General features: G+C 35.2%; 1 long non-coding RNA gene across 5 annotated transcripts in view; it reads right to left on the bottom strand.

Annotated features, from left to right (window-relative positions):
- Positions 1-21,232, bottom strand: part of LOC131401411 (uncharacterized) — a 209,347-nt gene that overhangs the window by 25,471 nt on the left and 162,644 nt on the right. For all 5 annotated transcript variants that reach the window (XR_009217670.1, XR_009217673.1, XR_009217671.1 and 2 more), the window contains one exon: positions 2,621-2,721. This is a non-coding gene — a long non-coding RNA (uncharacterized LOC131401411). The remainder of the gene's footprint in view (positions 1-2,620; positions 2,722-21,232) is intronic.

Raw genomic sequence — 21,232 nt, 5'->3', positions numbered from 1 at the left:
GGATGGAGGAAGATGTTGCTATGATGACTATACATTTTCTTCCCCACATCACTTCAACTCTCTTTTTCCTATCTGATACGGTGGTCACAGGACCCGGGCTGAAACTGCAAGTGTCAGAAACAGGCACAATTTCCTAAGCAAAAAATTGTAACTATATTTTTAAAACTTTATGTCAAAACCCCTAAGCGCCTAAGGGGCAGGTTGTGCCTTCACCCCACCTGGAAAAACTGGGTTTTACAGTGAATGTAGCTATATTACCCAGTTGTAAAAATAGACTATTAGTTTTGTACCTGTGTAACCCTACCCTATATGAGTGAGAGATGAGTGGGGGGGAGGTACTTGCTAGATTACTAGTGTTGCCTGCAATCTACACTAGCACAGTGGCCAAACTTAATGTCCGTTTGAAAGATGAATAAGTTTAGGTTTAAATGAAAAGAAGGAGAAATAGTAGCTGAGAATAAAGGATCGAATAAATGTGTTAAGTAATGAGGGAAATCCAATATTAGATTAATACCTCGAAAGAGGCTCAGAGCAAGAGATGATATTGTCTCTTAGCTCAGTTATACCAGATACCTGAAAGGGTAAAGGCATATATTACTAAGACTATGCCTGCTTTTGGAACCTGAAAAGATCAAATGGAAGCCTGCAAATCTCAGTGGCCTGCCCCGGGAGACATTTCGCTATGATATGATGATGGACTGGACTAATTATTAATATCTGAATGGACTCCAGTAATGTTCTGGTGTCTTTTGACTTTTATGATAATTTTTCCATAAGGGAACTGTGGTCAGACCAGAGAGTTGCTGTGCTATAATAAAAATATATATATTTGGTCTTTGTCCCTCACCTGGTACAGAGCTCCTCAAACCCTTGGAATTTCCTGAGTGATAGAAATGTCTTTCATTATTTATAACAAGCTCTTTTCTACCATACCTGAGTTTATGCTAATGAAATGACTCTTGGCAGCCCCTAGATAGCTTCAGGGTGGGGGCTGGTTGCCAGAGGAACCAACCACCACACGGGAATAGAGAGTTGGAACTTTCAGTCCCACCCTCAACCTCCACAGAGGATAAAAGGCTAGAGATTGAATTCAATCACTAATAGCCAATGATTTAATCGAAGATGCTTATGTAATGAAACTTAATTAAATCCTCGTGCACAGTGAAGTTCAGGGACCTTCTGGGTTGGTGAATACATCAATGTTCTAAGATGGTGATGTGCCTGGAGAAAGCAAGGAAGCTCTGTGCCTGCATTCCCATCCTTCCATACCTTGCCCTATGCATCTCTTCCATTTGACTGTTCCTAAGTTGTATCTTTTATAATAAAACTGTAATAATAAGTATAGCGCTTTCTTGAGTTCTGTGAGTCGTTCTAATGATTGATCAAACCTGAGGAGTGGGTTGTAGGAATATCCAAATTTATAGCCAGTTGGTCAGAAGTAAAGGTGGCCCCCAGGACTTATGATTGGCATCTAAAGTGAGAGCAGTCTTGAGGGACTGAGCCCTTAACTCACGGGGTCTACACTAACTCTGAGTAGTTGGTATCAGAATTCAATTGACTTCTGGGACACTCAGTAGTGTTGCAGAATTGAGAATTACTGGAATGACAATGTATTTGGTATCACATAAAAACAAATAACACTAAACAAGAGATCTTTATGTGCCACTGTGTCCTCAGTAGAAAGAATACACAGATCCAAGAGCCAAGGAGTAGAAGCAGGAGTGGCCTCGTATATCATCATTCCCACTGATCCGCTGGGGGGCTTTGTGCTTTCTGTTCCTGCAACTCTGGGATCTGCAGAGATGGAGGTCCCAAAGTGGGTGTATCTTTGCTCTGTGTCAATAGATTATAATCTACAACTGCCACCAGGGCACTTTGGACTCCCTGTGTTCAGGGAACAACAAGCCAGAAGAAGAGTTATTATTTTTTGCAGAAGTAATTGGCCCTGATAGCAAGAGAGAGGAAATAGGGCTACTCTTACACAATAGGGACAGGGAGAAATATATGTGGAATCCAGATGATCCATTTGGGTTTCTATTGATATTCTCTTGCCCCATTGTAACTGTGAATGGACACATGCAGGAACTCCTACCTGACAAGAATCTGATTATTAGGGGCTTAGACTCCTCAGGCATGAAGTTCTGAGTCATACCACCAGTCAAGCCCTCAAGACTTTTGAGATGATAGCTGATGATGAGGGCAATTTAGAATGAATAGTGGAGGATAAAGAGGATGAGAATCACTTGCAGCCCTGAGACAAACTACAACAATGGGGGATCTAGTTTGTCCCCCCAGCCTCCCTCTTCTACATATCTCATCGGGAAGACAAGTTCGAGAGCACTGTGCAGGAGCTGCTTCCTTGAACTTGCATGGAGAAGTGCATCTGTGCAGTACAAGTGGTGGACTGTGGCATCCATGGAAGAGCACTGTTCAGATTCTCCCTTCAGGAGAACCTGTTGCAGGATAGTGATGTCAACATCATGGCAGCATTTGATGTTCCTCTTTTTGATACTTCTTTTTAAAACAATGTATTATACATCCATTCATATACAAAAGTGCCTTTGTGGGAGCCGTGGGATCTAGCACATACACCAAGGGACCTAGGAAGAGTGTTGCTCACCTGTGCATTTGGTAATGGGCAGACAGACCTCTGTAATGACTGCAGAACCAGTGTAGGCAGTGAACCTGGCAAGACCTCTCTCATCATGGTCGGGAAAACACCTGCACAGCAAAAGAAACAATACAAAAAAATGAAATGGCAACCTACAGAATGGGAGAAAATATTTGCAAACCATATATTGGATAAGGGGTAATATCCAAAATATATAAAGAACTCATACAACTCAATAACAAAAAAACAAACAATACAATAAAAAAAAATGGGCAGAGAAACTAAGTAGACATTCTTCCAAAGAAGACATCCAAAAAGCCAACAGATACATGAAAAGTTGCTCAGCATCACTAGTTATCAAGGAAATGCAAATCAAAACCACAATGAGATGTCTTATGCCTGTTAAAATGACTATTATCAAAAAGACAAGAAATAACAAGTGTCGGTGAGGATGTGGAGAAAAGGAAACCCTTGTACATGTTTTGTGGGAATGCAAATTGGTTCAGCCACTACAGAAAACAGTATAGAGGTTCCTCAAAAAATTAAAACTAGAACTACCATGTGATCCAGCAATTCCACTCCTGAATATTTATCTGAAGGAAATGAAAACAGGATATCCAAGAGATATATACACTCCCATGTTTATTGCAGCATTATTCACAATACCAAGACGTGGACACTTAGGTTAAGTGTCTGTCAATGGATGAATGGATAAAGACGTGATATATATATGTGTGTGTGTGTGTATATATATATGTGTGTGTATACACACACACACACATTGAAATATTATTCAGCCATGAGAAAGAAGGAAATCTTGCCATTTGTGACAACATCAATGGACCTTGAGGGCATTATGCTAAGTGAAATAAGTCAGACAGAGACTAAGTGAAATAAGTCAGACAGAGAAAGATATACTTTATGATATCATTTATATATGGAATCTAAAAACATATGTGGAATCTGAAAACATATATGCAGAATGTAAAAACATAGAATGGCAGTTACCAGGGGCTAGCGGGTGGGAGAACTGGGGAGATGTTGTTTAAGGGTACAAACTTGCAACCAGTGGATAAATAAGTCCTGGAGATTTAATGCACAGCATAGTGATTATGGACAACAATACTGCATTGTAAATCTCAAAGTTGCTAAGAGACTAGATCTTAATTGTTCCCACCACAAAAAAGAAATGATAATCATGTGACGTGATAGAGGTGTTAGCTAACACTACAGTGGTAATCACATTGCAATATATACATGGGTAAAATCAGCATGTTGTACACCTTAAACTTACAAATGTTATATGTCAATTATATCTCAATAAAAATTTAAAAAAATAAATGAGCTAAGAAGCCATAAAAACAAATGAAAGTATCTTAATGTATACTGCTAAGAGAAGGAAGCCAGTAGGAAAAGGCTACATAATGTACGATTCCAATTAAACAACATTCTGGAAAAGGCAAAGTTATAGAGACATTAAAAAATCAGTGGTTGCCATGAGTTGGGGGGGATTTGAATGAGTGAAGCAGAAGAAATTTTTTAGGGCAGTGAAACTATTCTGTATGATACAATAATGGTGAATACATGACAGCATGCACTTGTCAAACCCATAGAACATTACAGTACAAAGTGCAAACCTTAATGTATGCACAGTTTAAAAAATAATTTTGCAGTTCATGAGGTCCCAGGATGAAATGCAAAATGTGACAAATAATCAAAATTTATTACAAATGTATGAAACTAACTCACTGAAGGGGGTGGGAAGAAAAGATACTGACCTAAGTAATTTTGGAAATGAGTAGAGTCTGTAAGACTAAAGGCAAAAGGAAATGTTCATAAGCATTTTACTTTAGTTGAAAATGTTTTTCCCCACATGAGTATGGGGTAATAATTCTGGTATACCACCGTATATGTATACTGGAATTGGACAATTAAGCTAATGGATATTGGATGGTGGGAGCCACTTTTCCCACAGTTGAAATGGAAGGTTACAGATAAGCAAGAGGAGGAGAAATGATGGATATGGTAATGGACTAGAGTCAGAGACATCTGTATGAACCCATGTCTAGCATAATACAGTTACAGATGGTTACACATAGAAATATTAATAGTTATGTGTATATACACAAGGTAGTATACACACGTATATTTCCTTTCTCTTTCAGCTAAGAAGACCTAGAAGCAATGACACCCTAGTAGCAATTAGTACACCTAGTACCCAGATCTTGGTTTCTAATAATAAAAGGAACCAGTGCTCTTTGGCAAAATGGCTGAAATTAGGACTCAGGCAGGAAATATATAACATGAACTGGAGCATCTTGTAGTGCCAGAAATGAAGAAAGGAAGTGCTCAAAAAGAAAAATCTACATTCATGAGGGTATATTAAACAGACAGAGGAGCCTCCTGAAAGGGCTCCCAATGGTCAAACTGGATGAATTTGGACAACAAAATAAATTAATGTTGGGTTATAACCCAAAGTATAAAATAAATTGTCATGAGTTCATACTAATATAAATAAATGATTGAATAAATAAATGGAGGAGGAGACTAATTTTCCCTAAAGAAGAATTCCAAATATCTTATGTAGATAGTTTCCCCTCAAGGAGGTAGCATAGCTCCCTACTCCCTATGTATGGGCTGCAGATAGTGACTTCCCTCCAAAGAATACAGTATGGAAATGGGTTTAAAAGAATAACTGTAACCATGGTAAACACTACCTTAGCCAAATGATCAACACTAACACCAAGAGTGCTAAGTCATGTTAATAATACATACCATTAATGTGATATGATAAACATGGCCCTTTATCTCTGTAGTCTTACTCCAAGAGCACATAACCCTCATCTAACTGTATTAGTTTCCTTTTGCTACTGTTACACATTACCGTAAACTTAGTGGCTTAAAACAAGGAGAAGTGGGGGCTGGCCCCGTGGTGTAGTGGTTAAATTCACATGCTCCGCTTCTTCAGTGGCCCGGGGTTGGCAGGTTCAGATCCCGAGCATGGACCTACACACCGCTTATCAAGCCATGCTGTGGTGGCTTCCCATATAAAGTGGAGGAAGATGGGCACGGATGTTAGCCCAGGGCCAATCTTCTTCAGCAAAAAGAGGAGGATTGGCAACAGATGTTAGCTCAGGGCCAATCTTCCTCACAAAACAAAACAAAGCAAAGCAAAACAAAACAAGAGAAGTGTATCCTCTTTCAGGTCTGGGAGCCAGGAGTCCAAAAGGAGGCTTACGGGGCTAAAATCAAGGTGTCAACAGGGTTGGTTCCTTCAGGAGGCTCCAGGGGAGAATTTGTTCCTAACCTTTTCCAACTAGTTGTGGCTGCCAGCATTCCTTGGCTTATTCCCATTGTCATATTGCCTTCTCTTCTTCTGTAGTCAAGTCTCCCTCTGCCTCCCTCTTATAAGGGCACTTGTGGTTACATTTGGGGCCCATCCACACAAGGAAATCTCCCCATTTCAAAATTCTTAACTTAATCATATCTACATATTTCTTTTTACAGTATAAGTTACCTTCACAAGTTCCAGGGACTAGAACAGGGATATCTTTGGGGCCATTATTCAGCCCACCACACTAACCATTAGAAAAGACAGCAGACATGTCCCAACTGACAGATATTCTACAAAATATTTCTCCAGTACTCCTCAAAACTGTCAAGGTCATCAAAAACAAGCAAGTCTGCAAAACTGTCATAGCCAAGAGGAGTCTAAGAAAACATGATAACTAAATGTAGTATAATATCCTGAATGGAATCTTAAACAGAAGAAGACCATTAGCTGAAAACTAAAAAAATCTGAATAAAGTGGGATTCAGTTAATGTATCAGTTAATGTATAGGCTTATTAATTGTAAAAAATATACTAATGTAAAATAATAATACGGGAAATTAGATCTATTGTATATGAGAAATCTGTACTATCTTTGCAACATTTTTGTAAATCTAAATATATTCTAAAATAAAAAGTTTAAATTTTAAAAGTTAAAACTGTTATTCATAGTCTGATTTCCATTATGTCAAAAACAGTGTAACTCTAAACAAAGTCTACACAAAACATTGAGAGTCAGTTTTAAATTGGTCGTCACTAGTCTAAGACATGTTTCTCATATTAAAAGCAAACATGTAAATATTATTAATATAAATAAAAATTTCCTTGAATTTTCAAGCCAAAAATAAGGTTCCAATCTTAATAGTCATTGTGGATCTGTTTGTGGTCATAAATGATATTGCAACTGGCCACTGTGTGCTTAAATCTTTGTTGCACTTCAAGTTGCTTCTATAGGGCAGATTCCTATAAGTGAGTGGAATTACTAATAGATATGATACTTTCTAAAAAGGTTATATCTATTCTCACATAAGCCAGTACTTTGCAGTATTATCTACTGCTTTTCTGCCTAGCGAATCTTTCCTAAACCAGAGATTAGGTAAATATCTACCTATATTTTTTCTTATATTCAAGTCTTACATATTAACCTTTTCCATATTGTTGCTCATACAGAAAAAATTAAAATTTTTGGTTGTTAAAAAGGATGGAATTTAGGAGAATAAGACTATTTTTCCATAGTGTTTTGATTATTGATTCGTAAGCTTATTTAATTGCATCAAAAATCTGAAACAAATAGTTTATATTTCTTGATCTTTAAACTGAAGAGATATTCCCAAAAGAGCACTTGCAAAGATTAAGGGCTGCTTCTGATTTAGGTTACCTCCTTCAGCTTTGGGTTCAAATACTCCTCAGCTGGAAACTAAAGAAAATATGTCCTTGTGAGAGGAGAATTCAGGTTCTTATGATAGCTCTGGAGATATCTTGATTATGCCCCTAAAGGACACGTACCCAAGACACAGAAAAATATTCGTTTCAAAGAATAATGTGTGTTCTACCACACTTTATAATATAAACACTTTATTACCTATTTGTTTTCAATTCATATTTATTTTAGAAAAATTTAGGTGTTTGAATAGATCTCTCTTGGCTTTATTAACAACCCTTGACCTCATGGAATAATTATTTTAGTAAAGGGCCTTGCACAGCTGGAGTACATAGGTGATTACTCATGCTACTGAAAGGGGTTGATCTGAACAACTGCAGGCAATCTTTAAATAACTTTTTTTATTTTTGCTTCTTGCTTTCCTGGTAAGAGTAAGAGGGGAAGGTCTCAAGAATCTATTAAAGGTATTAGATTTGTTAAGATTTTTTTTTTACTGAGGAATATTCGCCCTGAGCTAACATCTGTTACCAATCTTCCTGTTTTTTTGTATCCGAGCCACCTCCATGGCATGGCCACTGACAGACGAGTGGTGTGGGTTCGGGTCTGAGAACGGAACCCGGGCCGCCGAACTTAACCACTAGGCCACCGGGGCTGGCCCAGATTAGTTAAGATTTAATGGAATATTTTCTTACCATGATACAAATAAGCAAATTACAGAATCATAGAGCGGGAATGGGATGCTCCTTTGGCAATGTTAGACATATTTGTTTTAAACTACTTTTAGGCAGAAGTTTAAAAAATAACAATTCTATTATGGAAAAATTATCTTCTATACTCTTGAGTGATAAGAGCAAAGATTATTTGCATGTAAAATAAATGGTAGCTTAATGATCTATCATATAATAGTATTAAAATATTATTTAATTCCCACATTGCCTTTATTCTTTTAATTTAAGTCATAAAAAACTGGGTTTCATTTTCTCAGGATGGAGAGTGGGGAAGCCATTTTTAAGAATAAAAACTCAATGTGTTTTCTTTAAGTTACACTTAATTTTAAAGTAGACTGGCTCTCCAAAGTGTGAACAGGATCAAGCCCACTGATTCTGAACTAATTGGTGCTGATATTTCAAGTAAGGCAGCATTGCATTAATATCCAGTGACTGCTTCAGTTCAAAATTCGATTTATTTCTTCATACAGCATATATGCGAAAAAAATAATATTCCCTTTTGCTTTCTTTAAGTCTAGATTACTGAATGTATTAAATAGATCTAGTAAGAGAACTTTTTCTTTTCTGTACATTCTTAAAAGCGATATGCCAAAATACCATTGAACTCAGATTTTGTGTTCGATCCCACAAGAATAGTTGTGATTTGTAAAGGGAATATGAAACTGGGGGCAGAATTATTGTCAAAAGAACCAGGACATCTGGACTTTAGTCTTACGTCTGCCACTAACTTTCTGGTTGATTTCGGGAAGGCCACTTAATCATCTGGGTATTTGCCTCCTCTTGTGGAAAATAATTACAAGATTTATTTTTTAAAATTTTGTTATAACTTAAATACTATATTAACCAGATGTATACATTATCACCAAGACCAATACACACTCATTTCTCATCGGATTACAACAGTAATCTTCTAACTGGTCTCTGCTTGGTATGCTGGTCCCCTCCATTCCTTTATTTCCGTACTACAATGGAATGATGTTTCAAATATAAATCAGATAACGTCACTCCTCTGCTTTCCATTGCACTTAGAATAAAATCCTAACTCTTTATCATAGTCTATAAAATCCTATAGAAACTGTCCTCCAGATGTCAACTTGTATCCCTCTCCCCATTTTAGACACATATGCCTCTGCCAGTTTCTCAAACATAAGAGACTAACTCTGCTTATGGCCACGGCGGATGCTCTCTCCTCAATCTTAAATACTTTTCTAAGATGTTTACCTGATTGACTTCTAGTTATTCAGGTCTCAGTTCAAATATCACCTACCCCGAGAGGACTTCCTTATTGTCCTTTCTAGAAAATACCACCACCTGACCCTAAACCTCTTTCTCCCAGAACCCTGTTCATCTCCTTCTGGGTACTTTACCACTCTCTATAATTAAGGTATTTATTTAGTTACTTGCATAATACCTATCTTCCCCACTAGAATGTATATTTCTGGAAAGCCAATCTGGCTTGTTTACTAATGTATCAACAGTGCCTAGGCGGGTGCTTGGCACAGAGTAAGTGCTCAATAAATATTTGTTTAATTAATGAATTTGACCTTTTTGGTATTGTCTTTTGTGTAGAAAAGAATGTGAGTCAGTTTTATTCCAAATGGAAAACAAAATTAATTTTTATCATTAAAAAAATCAACACTTCAAAATTAATATTCATAGTCAATATTCATTATTGATGTTTTTAGCTGCAAGTCCTATTACTTGAATGCTGCTCATTTCAAATTACCATTCAGAAAATATGAACACTGCATTTTAAACTAGTGGAGATTTAAAGCATATACTAAATTGCTATAAACTTTAGTACAGCAAAATCTGTCATTTATTTATAGTAAGTCACTGATGATATGCTATGCGTTTTTTCTAACTGCACCCATAATTCATTGTTTCTAAAATATTTACACTTTGCTAATCTCTTAATAATATTTCATTTTGGCATGATAAGAAAAAATGTCATTGAAATTGAATACCTTCCCATATTCAATGTGCTTTGATAAACACAACAAAATATTTTAATCCAGCTCTTCGACTCTTTTAAAAATAAACTCTAGATATTCCTTAATTGCTAAGCATTTCTTATAACTATATTATCTAAAACTTAAGACTATATTATATATAAAAAACATATAACTATATTTTATTATATATAACTTATACATTGCATGCAGTTCTGAAATGACACATTTTATAAACAATCTAAATTTATATTAAGGCAAGGAACTTATTTGTTGGAGTTTTATTGTTATTGTTATCTTTTAGTTTTTGATTGCTAATTTATTGAGATGTGGTCAGAGAATGTGTTCTGTGTAATATGGATTTTTGAAATTTGAAAATTGCATTTCACAAATGTTATATATGCATTTTAAAATAATGAATATTCTTTGCTGGGGTTTATAAACACTTATTAGATTAAGCGGATTAAGTTTATTCATTTTTTGACTTCTATATCTTTACTGATATTTTAATGTTTTCTTGATCTATCTTTTATTATCAAGATTACACTTACATTCATGTATTTTTAAGCCAATGTCTTCTTAAAAAGACAAAAGAATTTTCTTCAGAACACTTTAAAATAGTGGTTCTCAAATGTTAGTATGTACCAGTATCACCTGAAGCTCTTAGTAAACCACAGATCAGTGGCCCTACTCTCAGAGTTTCTGATTCATTTGGTCCACAGTGAGGCCTCAAAATTTGCCTTTCTAACAAATTCCTGGGTGGTGCTGATGCTGCTGTTCTGGGACCACACTTTGAGAAGCACTGCTCTAGAACTGGACTTTCATCCTGGCTACTTATTATAATCAACTGGGGGAACTAAAAAGGAAAAATATCAGTGGTTGGGCCCCCAACATGACCACAAAATTTAAGGGTAGGACCCAAGCTCCAGTATTTTTAAGATTCCCCACATTAATTCATTGTGTAGCAAGAGTTGAGAACTACTAATCTAAAACATGTTTGAATCAATCTGACTTTACAATGTGTGGTTAATATTCATCCAAGAGTAGTTTCTCTATACTTGATTATCTCTAATTTGACTAGAAACATACCCCAACTAGGCCTCTCACGCCCACATTCCAATTTCCTATTTTTCAGTTACACAGACTTTATTGAAAGACTATTACATGTAAAACACTATACCAGCTTGCTTTGTTTATACCTGTTTTTGTGTTCCTCTTTCACATAGTTCTTTACCTTAATTTTGATTGTTTCATTATCAACTGAATAATAATCATCACAACAACAATAATAATGAGAGTGTTAACAATGTATCAGGCACTGTTCTAAGTGCTTTATACTTATTAGCTCATTTACTCCTTATAATAACTCAATGAGGTAAAAATTATTATTATCTCTATTATACAGATGAGGAAACTGATGCAAAGAGAGTTTGGCTAAATTAGCCAAGGTTGCCATACTATTATAATAAGTGGCTGAAATATGAACTTAGATACGCAGTCTGGTTTGAGCTACTAACAGTCAGAAATTAAAGCATCTGTAAAATTAGAATCACTGGAAACAAATATTAAGTTTATCCAAAAACTGATTTGCAGCTTTGCTTAAGGTTTAATATCTCCCATTGTTTGTTTTAGTATAACTGCTTAGTGGGATATCATTTCATTTTTTTATTCCAGGTTCCTTCTGGAGGGAAAGAGAGACCCTTCTCAATCATAAACTGCATAAATCGTATTCTTTGATTCTGTACATATGAGCTGGTAACATAAGATTTGTTTATATTAATCTCTGTAACTCAATGGAGTACTATCACATATTCTTATATAGTAATTTCTAAAATTTATTGTATGACAACTTATTGCACACATAGAACACGTGTAGGAAAATTTTTTGATTCTTTTTTTTTTTGCTGAGGAAGATTAGCCCTGAGCTAACATCTATGCCAATCTTCCTCTACTTTATATGTGGGTCATCACCACAGCATGGCTGCCAATGAGTGGTGTATGTCCACACCTGGGATCCGAACCCGTGAACCCAGGCTACCGAAGCAGAACGTGCCGAACTTAACCACTACACCATGGGGCCAGCCCCAGAAACATTTTAATAAAAGTGTTTGGTTTGTATAAAATGCCCAGAATATTGCTAGTCAGTACCTGTATTAGTCAGCTCAGAATGCTATAATAGAATACCACAGACTGGGTAGCTTAAACAACAGAAATTCATTTTCTCACAGTTCTGGAGGCTAGAAGTCCAAGATCAAGGTGCCAGCAAATTTGGCTTCTGATGAGAGCTCTATTCCTTTAAGAAGAATTTCAGAAGTTTTCAGAAGGTTGCCTTCTCACTATGTCCTCACATGGTCTTTCCTGTGCACTTGTGTGGAGAGAGAGCTCTGGTGTTCTTAAAAGGACAACAGTCCTACCAGATTAGAGCCCCGTCTTTATGATCTCATTTAATTTTAATTACCTCCCTAAAGAGCCTATTTCCAAATAAGTCACATTACGGATTAGGGCTTCAACATATGAATTTGACAGGGGTGGGGGTTGAGGGTGGTACAAGTCCATAACAGTACCTAAAACTATTTTATTGCAAAAATGTAATATTGCATGCATAAAAAGTTTGTATTCCAAAGACGATATTAAAAATGGAACAAGTGACTATTTTGACATATTGAATAGTTTCTGATATGATTAAGTTTATCTCCATATTCATATCCTACCTTCGAAAATAAAGCTTATATTACAAACCCAAAATTAGTTTATAATAACAGGTATAGAGCACAGTGAAATGAAAGTGTTTTTTTTTAAGTTATATTGAGTTGTGGGCCGGCCCGTGGCTTAGCGGTTAAGTGCGCCGCGCTCCGCTACTGGCGGCCTGGGTTCGGATCCCAGGCACGTACCCACGCACCACTTGTCCGGCCATGCTGCAGCCGTGTCCCACATACAGCAACTACAAGGATGTGCAACTATGACATACAACTATCTACTGGGGCTTTGGGGAATAAAAAGGAGGAGGGTTGGCAACAGATGTTAGCTCAGGGCTGATCTTCCTCACAAAAAATAATAAATAAGTTATATTGGGTTGCTTTACACATTTGTGTAGAATATCCACATAGAATGACTATTTGGGAGGAGTCAAAATGCAAGTGTAGACAAAATAAATAAAAATCTTCTGTAGTTGTTTGTTGTCAGATTATATAATTTGGTTTTAGTTCAGCATTTGATTTGTTATTAATTTCAAGAGTATTGAGTATATTGAAGAAATAAATGATAAAATAAAGCTTAATCTTTTAAAATAATGTTATTGGGCCAGCCCCGTTGGCCAAGTGGTTAAGTTCAGTGTGCTCTGCTTCAGTGACCTGGGTTCAATTCCTGGGTGCAGACCTACACCACTCGTCTGTTAGCAGCCATGCTGCGGTGGTGGCTCACATACAAAAAGAGGAAGACTCTTCGTCAACAACAACAAAAAAAAAAGTTCTCAAAAAAATGAAATAAAATAATGTTATCAATTATAGGCACATAGGAAGAGTGAACTCCACATATATTTACATACAGCAGAAGAGACAGAAATGTTAAGCTTATAGGTATTGTTTAATTCTGTCCTAAAAACACATAAATAGGTTGTAGTCATTAAGGAAGTGATATATTTTGATATTGCTAGAAATGATAATCTTAGAAGTTTCATGTATAGATTGAATGAACCTCTGTCCGGGGTGAAATTAGGAAGGTAAACATAGGGAGAGGTGATATACTAGTCATGATACATTAGCATTCTAAAATTCAAAAGAAAACCTCCCATTCAGCTTGGAAATTTAAGCAGGGACATTTTAATTCCTCCCATCCCAATCTCAAAATTTCCATTTAAATTACCAAAAGAAGATAGAATATATAAAAAGAGTATCTGCACTCTATCTGGGACCAATGACATTCACATGCCAGAAATGTCTGAGTCAAGAGAGGCTGGATTGAGAGAAAGGCCCGCCAAAATGTGGTTCATTCAATGTAAAGGATCAGACTCACTCTTTGCCCCCACACCTCTATACTTGGGAAGTAACCGGAAGAGACCTCTTAGCTCACAATAACTGGATTTGGAAGCAATTACCAGATGGCAGGCCAATCTTGATCATGTCAGCAGCTCTGGGAAACAGGCCAGGTGCACAGGTAATGCAGAGAAAGGATCCTGTAGCTCTATACACCTGGTGCCAATTTGGTGCTATGTAAAAGCCGGGGCACTGCAGGCTAGTAAGATGCCCCTAGTCTAGCTGATCTTTTATTGTCCTAATATACACAAACAGATAATTACAAAGACTATAAGCTCATTTTTTCTCTGGCTGAGTTTGTTACCTAATACCCATAGGTTTCTGACTTCTAATCTTCTAATGAAAAAAATGTTTGTGGGGTTCCATTTTGTATGAAAACAGAAACAAAGCCAACTATAGTGTGTGTGTGTGTGTGTCTCAAAAGATGAATTCCAAACTGTAAAAGTTCATTTCTAGGTATTGGGGAATGGAGGACACAAGGATTGGTGGGATATTAACTTTTTGTATTTCCTTTTTATATTCCTATATTATACACATTTTTTAAATTGTCTCTTAAAAAGGAAAATAAAAAGAAAACATAAAATATTGATGAAGGTTTATATAAATTTAGAGTAGCGAAAACTTTTTAAGGCATAACATCAAGTTTAAGGATGGCATTGATATTTAACATTTGAATACCTTAACATCAAAATATAAAATAATTTAAAAGAAGAGAAAAGAAAAGAAACTAATTAAAAAAATTGAAAGGCCAATAGTAAATTGGAAAAAAATTTTCCCATGATATGACAAAGGGATATTTTTCTTAGTATATTGAGTGTTTTTACAAATCAATAAAATAACAAATACCTCAAACTAGACTATACTCTTTGAGGTGTAGGGCTTTGTCTTAGTTACTGCTTTATCTCTAGCTCCTAGCACATATTATGCACTTAGAAAGTATTGTCTATAAATGAGTTTTTCAAAAAGGTAGAGATTGAACTCTTAAACATATAAAAATATTCAAGCTTAATAATACTCAATTAAATAAAATTTCAGAAAATGATCCTTCTGCCTGGATTACATATCTATCTTCTTGCGTACCTAGAAAATTCCTTAAGTTTCAAGATATAGACCACGTATCATGTTATCTCTGACGTCTTCCCTCTTTCCCTACCCACATCATTGTCAGTGCTATCAGGTCACCTTATATATTATCCTGTCATTGAGTTTATTTTGTTGTATTATAATTTTAGGGCATGTTTGTCTTCCCAGCTGGACTTAATTTTCAAGGACAAAAATTTTTTTTTCTTTTTTTCTAAATTTAGGTATAATTGCCATATAACATTATATTAGTTTCAGGTGTACAGCATAATGATTCGATATTTGTATACATTGCAAAATGATAATAAAATTTCTTATTTATAGAAGTATTTCTAATACTTAACAGCTTCCAGATTATGGTAGGTGCTCTATATTCATTATACTGAAGGAATTGTTATACAAAATAAAATGAAAAATTGAATATTCATTTAAAAATAAAAATAGAAAATGAATTAATATTTCTTTACCATAGTATGCTAGTTTACTTTAACAAGTATATTTTCTCTTTTTTTATTCTATTAGTCTTTACTTGAAGTTAAGGTTTTTAAATTTATTTTTATATTTAGTACTAAATTTTCCAAACCATATCCAATAGTGTGTTAGATTTAATTGCACGGAATCTTCTAGTCTCACTGTAATCAAGATAGATCAATCCTACCGTAGAATTCGCTCTTTGGTTCCACTAGTGAGTTAGAGTGGCAATGATAGTAGCGTTGGCAAGTTTTATCCTTGTACTGACTTGCCATGTATAGCTGGAGTGATTTGTTACAAATTGACATGAGGAAGTCCCCAGTAAAACAGTAAAACCTTTTAAATTGTCCGGAAAGAATGTCAACAGGGTTTTCCTATCAATAATCAACAATGCTATGGGGGATAGCTCTATAAGTTATCACACAGTTGTTAAGTCAAGGTTCTGAATAATTGTGCTTTTATTAAAATAGTTAACTTTTTTTCCTACAGTCTCAGTCTGTACCCCTAACTTCAGTCTTTTAATGTCTGCAATTTTATGAGAAAAATGTGAAAAGATCAGTCCTTTGATACTGAAAAAAAAACAGAAAATACATATATAATGAATGAAGATCCATTCTATCTCTTTCTACAGAAAATAGTGCATGTTTACTGTGAAATAAACATTGTTTAATATTTTACATAATTTTAAATGTGAAATAGGTAGTAAAGAAGAAATTAGACACATAGCTCTGTGAGATTTTATTCTGGTTGCTGATTAGACTTTAGGTTCTTGTATGATTTAGTTGTGGCTTTTCTTTCACATTTCAGATTAAAGTAGATTTTATGTTGGTAACTTTAGTATATTTTCTCTGCTATTTTTGAATTTTTCTCATCTTTTAAAAACAGAACTTGGTTCGCATCTGGTGCATTAGAAGATTTATTTAAATGTTATTAATTCATTAATATAAATAGTATATTTTAGCCACTCTGGATGAGAAATTTTCTGCTCATTGTCCATTTAGTAAATTAATGTATGACCTGACATGGAACTAAAAATAAGAGATGGAAATCACATTTACCTCAAATCATTCTTGTTTTAACTCAATTTATTAAGCCTTAGAAATGTAAATTATGCATATTTATTAAGTACTTAAATCAATACACCAAGAAGGTGGGGAAAATGTATATTTGTATTATAGTGCAACTTTCAACTAACATTTGGATGAAGTCATGGAAACTTACTCAAACCTGCCTGTCAAATTTTCCTTCATAGAGGCCGTTTTTGGTCACAAAACATCCCTAACATCTCAAGCATCGAAGAAGAAAATTTAATTATAATGCCATGTATTTAGCTATCTTTTTTCTTGTTACACTGTGGTTCACATTAAAGGACAACTAGAATGATTTTCCTGGGAAATGTTTCATTCTGTAAAATGAGACTAGTGATTACTCCAGCCCAAATCAACTTATAGAACAACTGTGAAGCAAAAATGACACATGTATGAAAGCACCTTGAACACTGCTCCATGATTAAAAAGTATTATTAAAGATTATCAGTATGAGTAACATAAGTTATATTTTGAAATGGGAATGATTTTATTTTTATGAAAGTAGTATGTAATTATTGTTTAGAAAAATCAGTCAATAAAGAAGAAAGGTAATCCAACCATAAAACACCCCCCAGATATAAACACTGTTAACATATTGTCACATTCCCGTCTCTTACTATGTTTGTGTGTGTGTATGCATATATATATATGTATATGTATGTATGTGTGTGTGTATATATATATATGTATGTATGTATATATATGACTATAGTCTATGTTTATCTCTATTGTGGAAATATTTATGTGTTAAAAATGGAGAGCTACATAAGTATTTTGGATATCTGGACATATACAATCATTGATTTAGGATTATCTAATAAATATAGAAGAATTATGTAAAATATGTGACAAAATTGCCCTCCCTAAAACTTTCACCAATTTATTTTCTTACAAATAATGAATTTCTACATCCTGCCATCCTTGGCAATATATTTTTTAAAATTCTTTGACCGTCCAATAGATTTTTTAAAGGTATCTTATCGTTTTAATTTATATTTAATTTATAGTGAGGTGAACCTTTTTTCATGTGTTTATTGATCATTTGCATTTTATTTGAAATATTTACTTATCTTTTACATTTTTTCTCATTATTTTGAAGGCTTTTTGTGTGCATTTAAAAAGATTTACCCTTTCTCAAACTCTTCCAAAAAATTGAAGAGGAGAGAACACTTCTAAACTCATTTTACAAGGCCAGCATTACCCTGATAACCAAAGCCAGACAAGGACACTCCAAGAAAAAAAATTACAGGCTATAATGAACACATAATGAACATAGATTCAAAAATCCTCAATAAAATACTAGCAAACTGAATTCAACAGCACATTAAAAGGATCATACACCATGATCAAGTGGGATTTATCCCTGAGATACAAGGATGGTTCAACTTATGCAAATCAATAAATATGATACACTACATTAACAGAATGAAGAAGAAAAATCATATGATCATCTCAATACATGCAGAAAAATCATTTGGCAAAATTCCACATCCTTTCATAATAAAAACTCTTAACAAATTAGGTATAGAAGGAATGAACTTCAACATAATAAAGGCCTTATATAATGAGCCATAATTAACATCATACTCAACAGTGAACATCTGAAAGCTTTTCCTCTAAGATAAGGAAGAAGACAAGGATGCACCCCTGGCCACTTCTATTCAACATAATATTGGAAGTCCTAACTAGAGCAATTAGGCAAGAAAAAGAAATGAAAGTCATCCAAATGGGAAAGGAAGGAGTGAAATTGTTTCTGTTTTCACAAGACATATTTTATATACAGGAAACCCTAAAGACTGCACAAAAAAAACTGTTAAAACTAATAAACAAATTCAGTAAATTTGCAAGATACAAAATTAACATACAAAAATCATTTATGTTTCTATACACTAACAACAAATTATCTGAAAAAGAAATAAAGAAAACAATCCTATTTATCATAGCATCAAAAAGAATAAAATACTAATAAATTTAATCAAAGAGGTGAAAGATCTGTATATAAGATCACTATAGGACATTGAGGAAAGAAATTGAAGACATAAATAAATGGAAAGATATCCCATGTTCATGGATTGGAAGAATTAGTATTGTTAAAATGTCCATAATGGGGGCCGGCCCTGTAGCATAGTGCTTAAGTGCATGAATTATGCTGCTGGTGGCCCGGGTTCAGATCCTGGGCACTCACCAATGCACCGCTTGTCAGGCCATGCTGTGGAGGCATCCCACATAAAGTGGAGGAAGATAGGCACAGTTGTTAGCTCAGGGCCAGTCTTCCTCAGCAAAAAGAGGAGGATTGGCATGGATATTAGCTCAAGGCTGATCTTCCTCACAAAAAAAAGAAAAGTCCATACTACCCCAGAGTGATCTACGGATGTACAGATTCAATGCAATCCCTATAAAAATTGCAATGGCACTTTTCATGGAAATAGAAAAAACTATGGTAAAATTTGTATGGAACCACAAATGACCCTAAATAGCCAACACAATCTTGAGAAAGAAGAATAAAGCTAGAGACATCACACTTCCTGATTTCAAACTATACTACAAAGCTATAGTAATCAAAACAATATAGTACTGGCATAAAAACAGACACATAGACCAATGGAAAAAATTGAGAGCCCTGAAATAAACTCAGGCATTTATAGTTAACTGATATTTGACAAGGGCACCAAGAATACAGTGGGGAAAGGATAGTCTCTTCAACAAATGGTGTTGGGAACACTGAGTAACCACATGCAAAATAATGAAATTGGACCCCTGTCTTATACCATACACAAAAATTAACTCCAAATAGATTAAACACTTACATGTAAGACCTGAAATCTAAAACTCCTAGAAAAAATGTAGGAAAAAAACTCCTTGACATTGGTCTTGGCAATGATTCTTTGGATATGACACCAACAGCACAGGTAACAAAAGCAAAATAAACAAGTAGGACTACATCAAACTAAAAAGCTTCTGCATAGCAAAAGAAACAATCAGTAAAACAAAAAGGCAATCTATGGAATGGGAGAAAATATTTGCAAATTGTATATCTGATAAAGGGTTAATAACCATAATATATAAAGAATTTATACCACTCACTACCAAAAAAACAAATAACTCAATTAAAAAAATGAGCAAAGGACCTAAATAGACATTTTTCAAAGAAAATATACAAATGGCCAACAGGTATATGAAGAGTATATGCTCAATATCACTAATCATCAGGGAAATGCAAATCAAAACCACGATGAGATATCACCTCACATCCATTAGGATGTGTTGAGGAGGAAAAACTTCTCCTCTACCCTTCTAAATTCTTCTGGCTGGTCTAAGAATTAAGTTGACATGAGACAGATTAACAGGAGAAAATAAAATTTAATTTTGTACATAAGGGGGCTCCATAAGAATGTGAGGCCCATAGGCAGTAAGGCAATTGAGGCTTGTATGCCATCCAGAGCTAAGGAGAAGTGGGTAGAGCTCTGGGACTTCAAAGGGAAGAAAAGCAATTAACCAGAAGATGAAAAGAGCAAATGTTTGGTAAACAAATGTTTGCTGGGCCATACAGAAACAGAGAGGACTTTGATCAAACAGACTTTGCTAGGTTCCTCCCTGTCTACCATACCTAGTTCATATTATACTGTAGTTATCTATGGTGATAGTTCCCTTCCTGGAACAGGCCCTCTATCTAAATTATTTTAGGCAGTTGGAGGAAGGTCAAAGGGTCTTTTGGGCCTTAATCGTTTTCAGCTTGAAATAACCCTCATGACAAAGTGACATATTTTGGAGTGGCAAATTTTGCTCCCCTACAGATGGCTATTATAAAAAAGACAAGAGATAAGTATTGGAGAGGATATGGAGAAAAGGGAACCCTTGTGCACTGTTGGTGGGAATGTAAATTGGTACAGCCATTATGGAAAACAGTATGGAGGTTCCCCCCAAAAATTAAAAATAGAACTACCATATGACCCAGCAATTTCACTTCTGGGTATATATCAAAAGGAAATTGAATCAATATCTCCAAGAGATATCTACTCTCCCATGCTTTTTTTTTTTTTTTCCCCTCAAACCCTTTCATTTTCTGTGAGGAGAGTTTTCCTCCCCAGAAACAGAAACCTGTATTCTGGACTACAGTTGTCCAACTACTCTGTGTACAGTCTTTCAGACAATCCCCCTCTACATTTTTTTCCCAATCATTTCTCTCTTGTTCTCTGGAATCTCCAAATCCTGATGATCTCTTGGGTTCTCCCTCTTTAATAACATCCCCTTCATCACAGGCTCCAGGAGGCACTTTCATTCACCCTGCTTTGTCAGTTACCACTCTTTGATCTGCATTATGCCCCACAGATAATCATTGGAATCTCTCTGTTATGGGGCTATCTCATGTTCTCTTTGTTATTGTTGATTATACTTTTTTCCCTTTTATTATTTTTAATGGAGTCTCACTAGGGCTTGAAGATAAACAAGAGTGCTCAATCTATCATATCTAAATGGTAATCCCCTTCACTCTTCAGCCCATTGTAACCTGAATTTTGCCTCCACTGCTCTCCTGAAACCACCTTTCGCAAGGTCACCCAA

The sequence above is a fragment of the Diceros bicornis genome, chromosome X (genome assembly GCF_020826845.1).
Source record: "Diceros bicornis minor isolate mBicDic1 chromosome X, mDicBic1.mat.cur, whole genome shotgun sequence".
Lineage (NCBI taxonomy): Eukaryota > Metazoa > Chordata > Mammalia > Perissodactyla > Rhinocerotidae > Diceros > Diceros bicornis.
The sequence above is the reverse complement of the archived record's forward strand: the minus strand, read 5'-3'. Positions and strand labels throughout refer to the sequence as shown.